An 11,191-nucleotide genomic window follows, 5' to 3' on the forward strand; every position below is an offset into this window, starting at 1 on the left:
ACCGCACATCCACTGTTTCAACCAGTGTATAGTGAAAAGGGTTGAAGACTCTGTAGGAGTGCGAATCCTTTCCATATCCAAGCATAAAACCTTCATGTGCTTTTGGTGCAAATTTTGAAGTGTGATGTGGATCCTTGATCCAGCACCTGGCACCAAATACTCTGAAGTAACTGACGTTTGGCTTCTTGCCAGTAAGGAGCTCATAGGATGTCTTGTTGAGAAGCTTGTGAACATAAACACGGTTGATGATATGGCATGCAGTATCAATGGCTTCAGGCCAGAACTTTCTTGGAGTCTTGTATTCATCAAGCATCGTCTGGGCCATCTCAATAAGTGTTCTGTTCTTGCGTTCCACGACGCCATTCTGCTGCGGTGTGTACGGAGCTGAGAATTCATGTGTAATGCCCAAAGTATCAAGATAAGTGTCTAGACCAGTGTTAGCAAATGTGATGTGACTTTTGTCAGATGGACGTAAGGTAGAGTCCATAAGAAGACTTCGCTTGCCAATCATGTGATTATTACACCCACTATCAATAATCCATTCTGAAGCAGCTGGTGTCGTACCCTACAGTGCAGTTAGGGGGATAGGCTTCACGAAGAGAATTGTGAAGCATAAACATTTGACGAGCAAGTGGATTATGAAAGCTTAGATCAAGGTTAGGACTGATAGGGCAAGTACAAGCGACTCAGGAACAAAATACATAATAAGACCATTTGGGCATTTGATCTTGCGCCCTACAAGATGTTTAAGGTCCCCAGCAATAGCGTCAGACGATTTTGGTTTTCGGCTGGAGACCTTTCCCTGCAAAAGAGAGTTAAGCTTTCTTAGCCACCCACATCTTCAAGGGTGGCTTCGAAGCAATTAGTCTAAGTGCAACATCTGAGAACTTTGGCTTTGGAGCCCTAGCAAAAAGTCTTGCAGGTGGACAATAGTAGTCATAAGAATAAGCAGAATACTTCTTGGTATTATGAACATGGCGGTTTGATGAACCGTGCTCATATTCATAGGCCTGAGTATGGCTTCCCTGCAAAACATTTGCATTAGTGCGACTCAGGTGAGTCCTCTGTCTATATGAAGCCTTTGGGTCGTATGAAGCCTGTGGTCTGGGGTTTGTCTTCTTCACTTGTGGTGTCATGACGACATTCACAGGAAGATTCTCCAAACACCTTTTCGTCACCCAGACCTTCTTCATAGGCGGCCCATTCCTGTAGTTAGTACCAATATACCTAGCAAACACTTCACCATTCTGATTCTTAAACAGTTTGTAGTTTGCATCAAAGGATTCATCAGTAACAATGGGATTAGCACAAGCGAAGCTAGATAGGGTGGATGGATCCACTAAAGGTCCCTTCGCAGCAACACATGTGGTTTTGGGGTACTGCTCAGGTTTCAAGTAAGAGCCATCAACATTCATTTTCCTTTCGAACCCAACACCCTCTTTCCTAGGGTTTCGGTTCAGGATCTGCCTTTTGAGGACATCACATAGTGTCTGATGCCCTTTGAGACTTTTGAACATCCCTGTTTCAAGCAATGACTTCAACCTAGCATTCTCATCAGCAATAGTAGTGGCATCCTCAGCAGAGGGGTTAGTTATCACATCAATAGTTGAAGATATTGCAACAGTAGCAGCAGTAGAACATTCAGCAGCAGAAGTACCGTTATCACGCTCAATGCATTTAAGACATGGTGGTTCAAAACCTTCTTGAGCGAAACTGATCTGTTTGGCGCGAAGTGACTTGTTTTCCTTTTGAAGATCTTCATGAGCCGCTCTCAATTTCTCGAGTTCTTGCTTCCTTTGAAGATAATCATAGGAAAGCTTTTCATGAGTTGTTGAGAGTGTTTCATGACGACTTTCAAGTTCCTCATACTTAACATGAAATTTTTTTATATCTTCAATTAAGGACTGAGATCGAGTCATTTCAGTGTCCAACAGGTCATCGCTTTTGTCTAACAGTTTTTGAATATGTTCCATAACTTTCTGTTGTTTAGTGTCAAGGGAAGCAAGTTTTGCATAGCTGGGTCCAAATTCATCACCAGATTCATCATCACTGGATTCAGACAGATAGCATTCAGTTACCTTAGCATCTTTTGCCATAAGGCATGATGTAGAAGATGATGATTCTGGTTCGAATGTCATCGCTTTGAGAGATTCCTTAAAGTCCTCAAACCAAGGATCATGACGAGTTCGATGAGCTTCATAGACCTCAGAGAGACGGTCCCAGATAAGCTTCGCATGATCGAGATGCATGATATTCCTGAACTGATTTTGAGATAGACAGGAGCAGATGACGTCCTTCGCCGTGAGGTTGAGAAGAGTGTACTTGTGAATGTCATCAGCTTCCGCCATCTTGCACAGATCGGTCAGACCAATCTCAGTGACGGTCCACAGCTCGCTGTTCATCACCATGAGGCGCTTCTTCATCATGGCCTTCGACTTGGGATACTCATGACCGTCAAAGATGGGGCATGACACAATCTTCATTCCTGTGGTCGACATAACTAAAACTCCAGGCGGTTAAACCAAAATCACACAGAACAAGGGAGTACCTTGCTTTGATACCAATTGAAAGTGCGTTATATCGACTAGAGGGGGGGTGAATAGGCGATTTTTATGAAAGTCTTCAAAACATGGGAGTTTTGAAGACAAACTATAGAAATGAACCTATAACCATGCAGCGGAAGGTAGACTACCCTAGACAAGCCATAGTCAAGTATTCAATTAAGTGAAAGCACAAGGACTAACAACAGCTAGGCAGTACGGATCAGGATGTAAGATAATATGAAACCAACCTGAACAAACAGACACACAGTGAAGACAAATGGACAATGCAAATAGGCAATGACTTCACAAGGACCAACTGTAAATAAAGAGATGGGAAGGATAGAACCAGTGAGCTTGGTGAAGACAAAGATTTGGTAGACCAGTTCCAACTGCGGTGACAGTTGTACGTCTGGTTAGGGCGGCTAGCTATTTAAACCTGAGGGCACACAGTCTCGGAAACCCAGTCCTGAACACGCAGCTCAGGACACTCAGTCCTCACCGTATTCCCCTTGAGCTAAGGTCACACAGACCTCGCCCAATCACTCTGGTAAGTCTTCAAGGTAGACTTCCTAACCTTCACACACTTTGTTCACTGGCGATCCACAATGACTCTTGGATGCTCAAAACGTGACGCCTAACCGGCTGGAGGATTCACAGTCCTCAAGTGTAATAAGTCTTCAGATCACACAGACAGGAAGACTTAAGTGATGCCTAACACTCTTTGGCTCTGGGTGTTTAGGGCTTTATCCTCGCAAGGAATTCTCTCTCAAAGGCTTCGAGGTGGGTTGCTCTCAAACGACAAAAGCCGTACTCTAACTCTGAGCAGCCAACCGTTTATGGTTGTAGAGGGTGGGCTATTTATAGCCACTGGGCAACCCGACCTGGTTCGTCCGAAATGACCCTTGGTCACTAAGGAACTGACACGTGTTCCAACGGTCAGATTTCAAACACACACAACAACTTTACTTGGACTACAAGGAAAGCTGACTTATCCAACTCTGGACAAGATTTGCTCTCATAGTCTTCACTCGAAGACATAGGATTTTGGTTAAGCATCACTTCAGTCATTCTGACTGGTTCTCTTGGACCCCACTTAACAGTACGGTGGTTCCTATGACTCAACAAAGAAAAACACAGAACGACGAAACTGCTAAGTCTTCGCGCTCCATAGTCTTCACGCGATGACTTCTCTTATCATAGTCTTCAATGTGAATGTCTTCACATACCACCTCTGACTTCAATGTCTTCATACATTTTTTGGGGTCATCTCTAGTAGGAAAACCGAATCAATGAGGGACTTCTACCTGTGTTATCCTGCAATTCTCACAAACACCATTAGTCCCTCAACTAGGTTTGTCGTCAATACTCCAAAACCAACTAGGGGTGGCACTAGATGCACTTACAAACTCCTGTCGGCTGGAAAGACATGGCAAGATTTAGTCCAACAACAGCTTGAATCAAGGAGAGAGGCAAGTAAGGTGATAAAAAGCTTAAGTTTTACATGAATCACTATTCTTAATGAGGTTATAAATACAGTTATTCAAACTGGTATATTTTCAAATGACGAGAGAGTTCCAAGTCTTAATTTTTTAGTGTCATCTCGGCCATAGTTTTATCTTGGACTTCCCCACCGTTCGATTTCACTGTGACCTTTCCCAGTAATCCTCCGTTGATTTGTTCATGTGCTGCTCAGCTCTCTCCCTCTCTTGCTCCATCATGTCGTATATGAAATCCCTTCGTGTCTTCATTCCACTTTACATTGTCGCAGGTGGCCTGGCTAAGATGTGGTCTCTGTCTTGAGGAAGATGCACACTGCGTGATGTATACAACTACAAACATTCGGAGGATGAAAGTAAATATTTCTTGGTTCTTATGTTGGGTGATTTGCAACACGAGATGGTAACTAATTCCTATTGTTTGATTTAGTGCCACTCCATCATGTTTTGTTTCTAATGCGTTTAGGCATTAGTTACTTTCTGAAGCGTTAATGACAAGTACATTTACATGGGCCTTTATTATACATTTACATGCGCAAGTGATGAACCTATGTACACTACACCACAACAATGTATTCCCTATGGACGCGTGTTGGGTTAAGTTAGTAGTTTGGTATTCGAAAGATGTTTTCCCACAATATAGTTTTTCGACACACAATTCATATTTTATTAGTTAAAAGTGAAAGTTGTGGTTGTACCCCCCTTATCTAATCATCCATTTTGTGCCTCGCGGTCAATTCATGAACTTTCCACTTTTGCATCTCCAAAATAAATGAGCATATGGACATCAAACTTTACAGGTCAACAACGTATTCGATCTACGACGTGTAACAAAAAATTCAGTTTTTTTGTTCAAATTAAATTTTGTATATTTATAATAGATCAACAAATTCCATATTCTCTTTCCAACATTTTAGTTCCAAAGTTATAATGATCTATAAAGTTTGATGTACATATGTTTTATCATTTGAGAGGAACCCACAAAAGAAATTTGTATGTCCTAAGTTAGTTGGATAGCACATATCTCGAAGCAATGTTAGAGGGTATAGATAAGGGAGTGTGCACTTAGTATTAGCAAAACCAATCTCTATTTAAAATTTTGGTCAAAGTTTTACTCATAATATCGGAGAAAGTAGTTGCTAGAAATTGATGAGGATTTTGTGCATTTACAGAATATATCTAGGAGATATATAGTAGCCAGTTAATTTTGTGAGATCATTTATGTACAGATATGTGGTCATTTTATTGTATTAATTGTAATAGGATTTTTTGGCATGGTACTAAAATTATCTAAATATTGGCCGATGGAAATAGATAGCGCTCAAATATTATCACGAGAAGGCATGTTTTCAATCCTTTAAAACTCAACCACACACACTAGCAGGAACACACTACCCAGATCGAGAAATACCGATCTCTCACACTAGGTTTGCTACGTAGTGAGCCTGCCGGCCAAGATTTTGCTTTGGGATCTCTTCTACCGTTGGTCGCCATTCCACTGCACTCTTCCATTTCAAGGTCTGTTATTCAGTCCATAGCTGGTACTAGATGGTAGTAGTAGACAGTAGAGACTAGTAGTACTGTGCTGCATAGGTAGATGCATGGTTCGCATATATTCATTTTTTATATGAGAAGTATATATAAGTAAAAATCATAGGAGTGGCCGTTCAGTTGGAATTGATCTTCCTGTGGTGCCGTTTTGTTTGTAGTATTAATTCAGAGGAACACCGCAGCAGACCAGAGGAACACCGTTCGTTTCCTCTGATTTTATGGGAGTCAAAACATTCGGGCCGAGCTCTTTTTTGTAGGAAAGCCCGAGGAAAAGAGATATAATGCTACCCTGCGATGCAACTCTTCTTTGCCATGGGCTGGTCCAAGAAACACGCGTAGGTGAGTTTGGTCCATAACTTGTATCTAGGCCAAGTAGTGTTATTGGCAGGTCATCCTACAATAATTGTGTCCCGCCTTTTGAATAGGTCGAGGTGGTTGAATTGTGTGCTAATAGGATCTTGTGTGGAATTGCAGGCACTTGAATTGCACATGGAGTTTGGAACTACAGTCTCGACCTGCAACGCGACGGTGGTTCAGGATAGCCACATCTTTGTGGTTAATGACTATAGTGTCATCAAGGAAACTGGACCGGGTAATTTTATGAGGTCCCCTGCCTTCCAAGTTGGTGAGTATGACTGTTCAGTTAGATTCTACCCACAAGGAATCAATGCTGAAAGCCAAAAGCACATCTCTATTCTTGTTGAGCTTATGAGGGAAAATGCTGAAGTGAAGGCAATATTTTGTTATCGATTGATCTCCCCAGGAGGACAGAGCACGGAGTTGAATCAGATCGGAGTGTTAAACTTATCTAGTGCAGAAGGCAAATGTAGGATGGAAGGGTGTGGGACAAGGTAATGGAGAAAACTTTGCTTGAAGCAGAATATGTGGAATTTGACCACTTCTTGATTGAATGTTCGATCACTGTTATGAAAGATCCATTGGTGACTTGCAGTGACTTACTACTTTCACCCCAAGTGAAGCTGCCACAATCCCATCTATCAACTGATATGGCAAATCTATTAGAGTCAAAAGAAGGGGCGGACGTGACCTTCTACTTCCAAGGTGAATCATTTCTTGCACATATGCTAGTGCTTGCTGCAAGGTTCCCTGTGTTTAGGGTGCAGCTCTATGGCCCAATGATGGAGAAAGACGGATCATCTATAATCCTGCAAGATATGTTACCTGACGTTTTTAAGGCTCTCTTATATTTTGTACACAGACTGCTTGGTGCTTCCTTTCAACAATTTCGATGACGAGGACATAGAAGAGATTGTACTTCACTTACTCGAGGCTGCCGATCGATACGCAATTGAAAAGCTGAAGCTCATATGTGAGGCTATTCTTTACAGGTGTCTTGATGTACAAACAGTGGCAACTACATATGCGTTAGCTGATCAACATTAGTGTAACGATCTCAAACAGGAATGCCTCAAATTTATGGCATCTCCAACAAAACTTGGTTAAGTCATGGCAAGGCAAGACTATGATAACCTCAAGAGAAAGAGTGCTAGTTTTTCTAAGCGTAAATGAAAAGTATGTTTACACGAGTCTTTATTATACATTGACAAGTGCAAGTCATGAGCGTGTGTAGGATGTGGAGAGTGTGGGTGCAACCAATCCAAGACTTGGCGTTCGCTAGTCAAAACAGAGTGACGGCTACACCAAATTATACACTAAAATGAAGCCAAATACACTAGTGAAGACAAAAGTGATGGCTAAACTGAAGCCACATACAATATTAGATTTACGGAAACTAGACACGGAAGGCGAGACCATATGTGCGCATCGCGAGCGTGTTCTGTCGCCTCTAATTAACAAGCTTGAGCGCCAGCTGCAGTTGGTGAGAGAAAATCAAGAAGACACGCCTAATGAGAGAGACGACGGCGGCCAGTTCGGGCAACAATGGTTCACACCTGTGTTATGGAAGAAGGCGGAGTAGAAGGTCCTCGTCGGAATGAGGCAAAGCAGCAGCTCAGTTGAGTGAGCGAGGCGACGCCAGGGAGGAGGGTGAAGCCGTGCGAGCCCGTGCTCGTCGCAACCAGTTAAGGAGGAGAGTAGGAGCTAGAGGCCATAGTGCGAGGTTCTGTCTAGACGGAGGCAAGCGAGCTCGGCCCGGAGTGTAGGAGGCATAGCAGCAGGAGCCACCACGGCGTGGTGGATGGGCAAGGTGAGTCGGAAGCATAGCTCGCCTATAGGGAGCCAGTAGACCTGGCGTCACACATGTGTTTTTCCTTTTTAATTTTATTTCTATTAAAAAGAGTATATACATTATTATGAAAAGATAATTTATATAATTTTTTAAAAGTGTTCATTCCGCATTAAAAAATGTTCATACTGTGTAAAAAATGATTGCTCAATATTTAGGAAATGTTTGTACTCCCTCCTTTTTTTTAGTCTGCATATAAAATTTGGTCAAAGTCAAACTTTGTAAAGTTTGACCAACTTTATAAGAAAACATATCAACAATCACAGTATGAAACCAATATATTAGATGCATCATGAAATGGATTTTCATACCACATAGTTTTAGTATTGTCGATGTTGACACTTTTTTATATAAATTTGCTCAAACTTTGTGTAGTTTGACTTTGACCAAATCTTATATGCAAACTAAAAAGAAACGGAGGGAGTACCATTCGATAAGAAGTATGTGTCATTTCGAAGCTATTCACTCGTTTCCAAAAATGTACGTGGCATTTTGAAAAAAAATTGTACAATGTAAACAATGTGTGCATAATTCGGAAAAATGTTTCATGCAGTTTAGAAACAATGTACATTACACATAAAAAGAGCTATGAACAAAAGGCGTGTCAAGGCAAAAGCAAAACAAAAGTCACCAACATTCTCAGACATGCCCTATGGAGATTGGAGGCTATGGATTCTTCTCGAGAGCTCATACGCACACTCATGAACAGTAAAAAATAGTAAATGATATAAAAAAACTGATTATCTTGGAACAAACATTGATGAATTCTCCACATGTGTGCAAATTGTTATGACGAAACAACTCATAGAGCATCAATTTTGTTTTTTTTCTACGGAAGTAGTTTTACATGTTTTTTATTCATGGAAATTTGCACGCATGTTCAGAATTGTTAATGTTTGTTCGCATTAAAAAATCAGATTTTAAAAAGTTTGTATACTGCTTTTCTTATTTTACTGTTCACGAGGATGCATCTGAGCTCGCGAGCAGAAACTTGATGTCCCTGATCTTTGTGCATCTCATGGCCTAGAATTGGAGCTAGGATTTCGGAGAGGGTGCGGTGAGTAAGCAACATGCAATACTGACACATTCATTGTACACAATACCATAGGGTAGCACGTGTTTTTTCTGTTGAAAACGACTACTGATTAGCACAACCATGTTATTCAACAGCTGTGCACCGTGGGCTCCAAGGATCTTATCCTTTTCTTTTTGGAGGAAGCTGAATAAAGTTGTCTTTGATGCCTCCACCATCGACAGGCCAATCCGGTACTTGAAGGCCCGTATTTTAGCCTTGTAATCCTGCATTACCCGGACATTGATAGAAGTTAGCTTGGAGTCGAGCCACCCCATAAAGCAAGTGTCCCCTTCGTGTCGAACAACTTTTGTAGGAAACCATTGTAGGAAAGGCCAGAGATGCTGATCGGCACCGGCGTCACAAAGACGATGAGCTTGGCGGCCCCGTGTGGCAGTCGACGATGGGGAGCGATGACTTGGCGGTGGCGGTGCTCAAGAAAGAATGCGGGTGTGGGTGTCATGCTGGGCAATGACATGGTGACGACACGGCAGCGGCCGACCTCCTTGGGTGGCAACCAGATGAGTATCATGTCAATGATCTCCTCAGGTAGGTCCTCGAGCAGGGTCACACATCTCCTACCCAACTTCATAGTGCATCGACGACTTCGGTCGATTGAAAAGACATGGCAAGCTTTAGTCCAATAACAACTTTAATCAAGAAGAGAAGCAAACAAAACTAATGGCAAGTACATTTACATGGGTGTTTATTATAAATTGAAAACTTCAAATGATGAACATTTGTAGGACGTGGACAGAGTGGAGGCAACCAGATCTAGACTTGGTATTCACTAGTGAAAACGGAATTGACTGCTAAACCGAATTATACACTGAACTAAAGCCAAATACTCTAGTGAAAACAGATGCCGGCTAAACTAAAGCCACATACAATGCTAGCTTAACAGAAACTGGAGTCGGAAGGCGAGACCGTCGGAGGGTCCTCGCGATGGTATAGCGAGCTATGTGCGCATCATGAGAATGTTATTTCGCTTGTAATTGACTAGCTTGACCACTAGCCGAAGGTGGAGAGAGAAAATCAAAAGGACGCACCAAAGAAGAGAGAGACAACAACGGCCAATTTGGGTTGCAAAAATGCTCACCTCCATTGGTGTAGAAGGTCGTGGAGAACGTGCTTGCTAGAGATAGAAAGAGCATTGGCTCGGTTGAGTGAGTGACTGTGAGGCGACGCCAGGGCGGAGGGTCCAGCCGTGTCGGGGCCGTGCTCATCCGTGTCTAGGCCAGGAAGAGAGTTGGAGCTGGAGGCCATCGTACGAAGTTCCAATGTCTGGCGGCCGACGAGCAAACTGAATCTGGTATCCAGGAGGCAGGGCAGGAGCTGAGACAGCAAAGGTGGATGGGCATGCCAAGACGGTAGATGAGCTCACCTAAAGGGAGCAAGTAGACATGATATCACACATGTGCTTTTTCCTTTTTATTTTGTTTATATTAAAGAAATAGTAAATAAACAAAGGTTGCTCCACTCTTAGAAAATGTTTGTACCGTTCATAAAAACTGCAAGTGACATTTAGTTTTTGCATGCATGTCAAGAAAATGTATGTGACATTTTTGGAAAATGTTTGACATTATATTTTTTGTGTAATCCAAACAAAATGTTTCGTACCGTACAAAATGTTCAGAACTTGTATTTTGAGAAAACGTTAATCGTATATTAATCTTTTAACACACACACACACATACACACACACACACACACACACACACACAAAAGTATTTTCAATGTAAAAGATATACAATGTGTAAGAAAAAGTATACATCAAAAATCTACATGAAAATTAGTTAATCATATATTCGAAAATGTTCAAAACACGTATTTGGAAAATTACTAGTCAAGTATTGAAAATCTTAAACATATGGAAAATTACCCCTAAAAAAGGGAGCAAATTGATTTCGAAAGGAGCCACATCTATGTTCTATTATTTATTAAAGTATTTGACGGGTTTCCCAAAAAAAGATAAATAGACTAAAAATTACCACAATAATTAGAAATATATGACCATCAAATTAATAAACCAATTTTTTATAGCCATTAGATATGATTGTAAGTTAACAAACATACAGTTATAAATCAAATTTGCAGTTTAACATTTTGGTTTGAGCCTGACCACGCATTCTCTAGTGATCAATCAACATAGCACCATATTAGAACATGTATACGCTAACCAACATGTGGTTGGATGGTTAGGAGAATAGTGGTATTCCCCATCCCATCCCATGAGGGTTCAAGTCCTAGACTTGGCGCTGGTGTTCTCACTTTCCTTGGATGCGGCTGGGAACAACATACAATTATAAATGGGTTGGACAAA

At 41.6% G+C, this 11,191-nt stretch overlaps 1 pseudogene; it reads left to right on the forward strand.

The window, feature by feature from the left end:
- Positions 1 to 6,079: 6,079 nt before the first annotated feature.
- Positions 6,080 to 7,120, forward strand: LOC119334124 (annotated as a pseudogene).
- Positions 7,121 to 11,191: the final 4,071 nt, after the last annotated feature.

Source organism: Triticum dicoccoides, chromosome 7A (assembly GCF_002162155.2).
Source record: "Triticum dicoccoides isolate Atlit2015 ecotype Zavitan chromosome 7A, WEW_v2.0, whole genome shotgun sequence".
Taxonomy (NCBI): Eukaryota; Viridiplantae; Streptophyta; class Magnoliopsida; order Poales; family Poaceae; genus Triticum; species Triticum dicoccoides.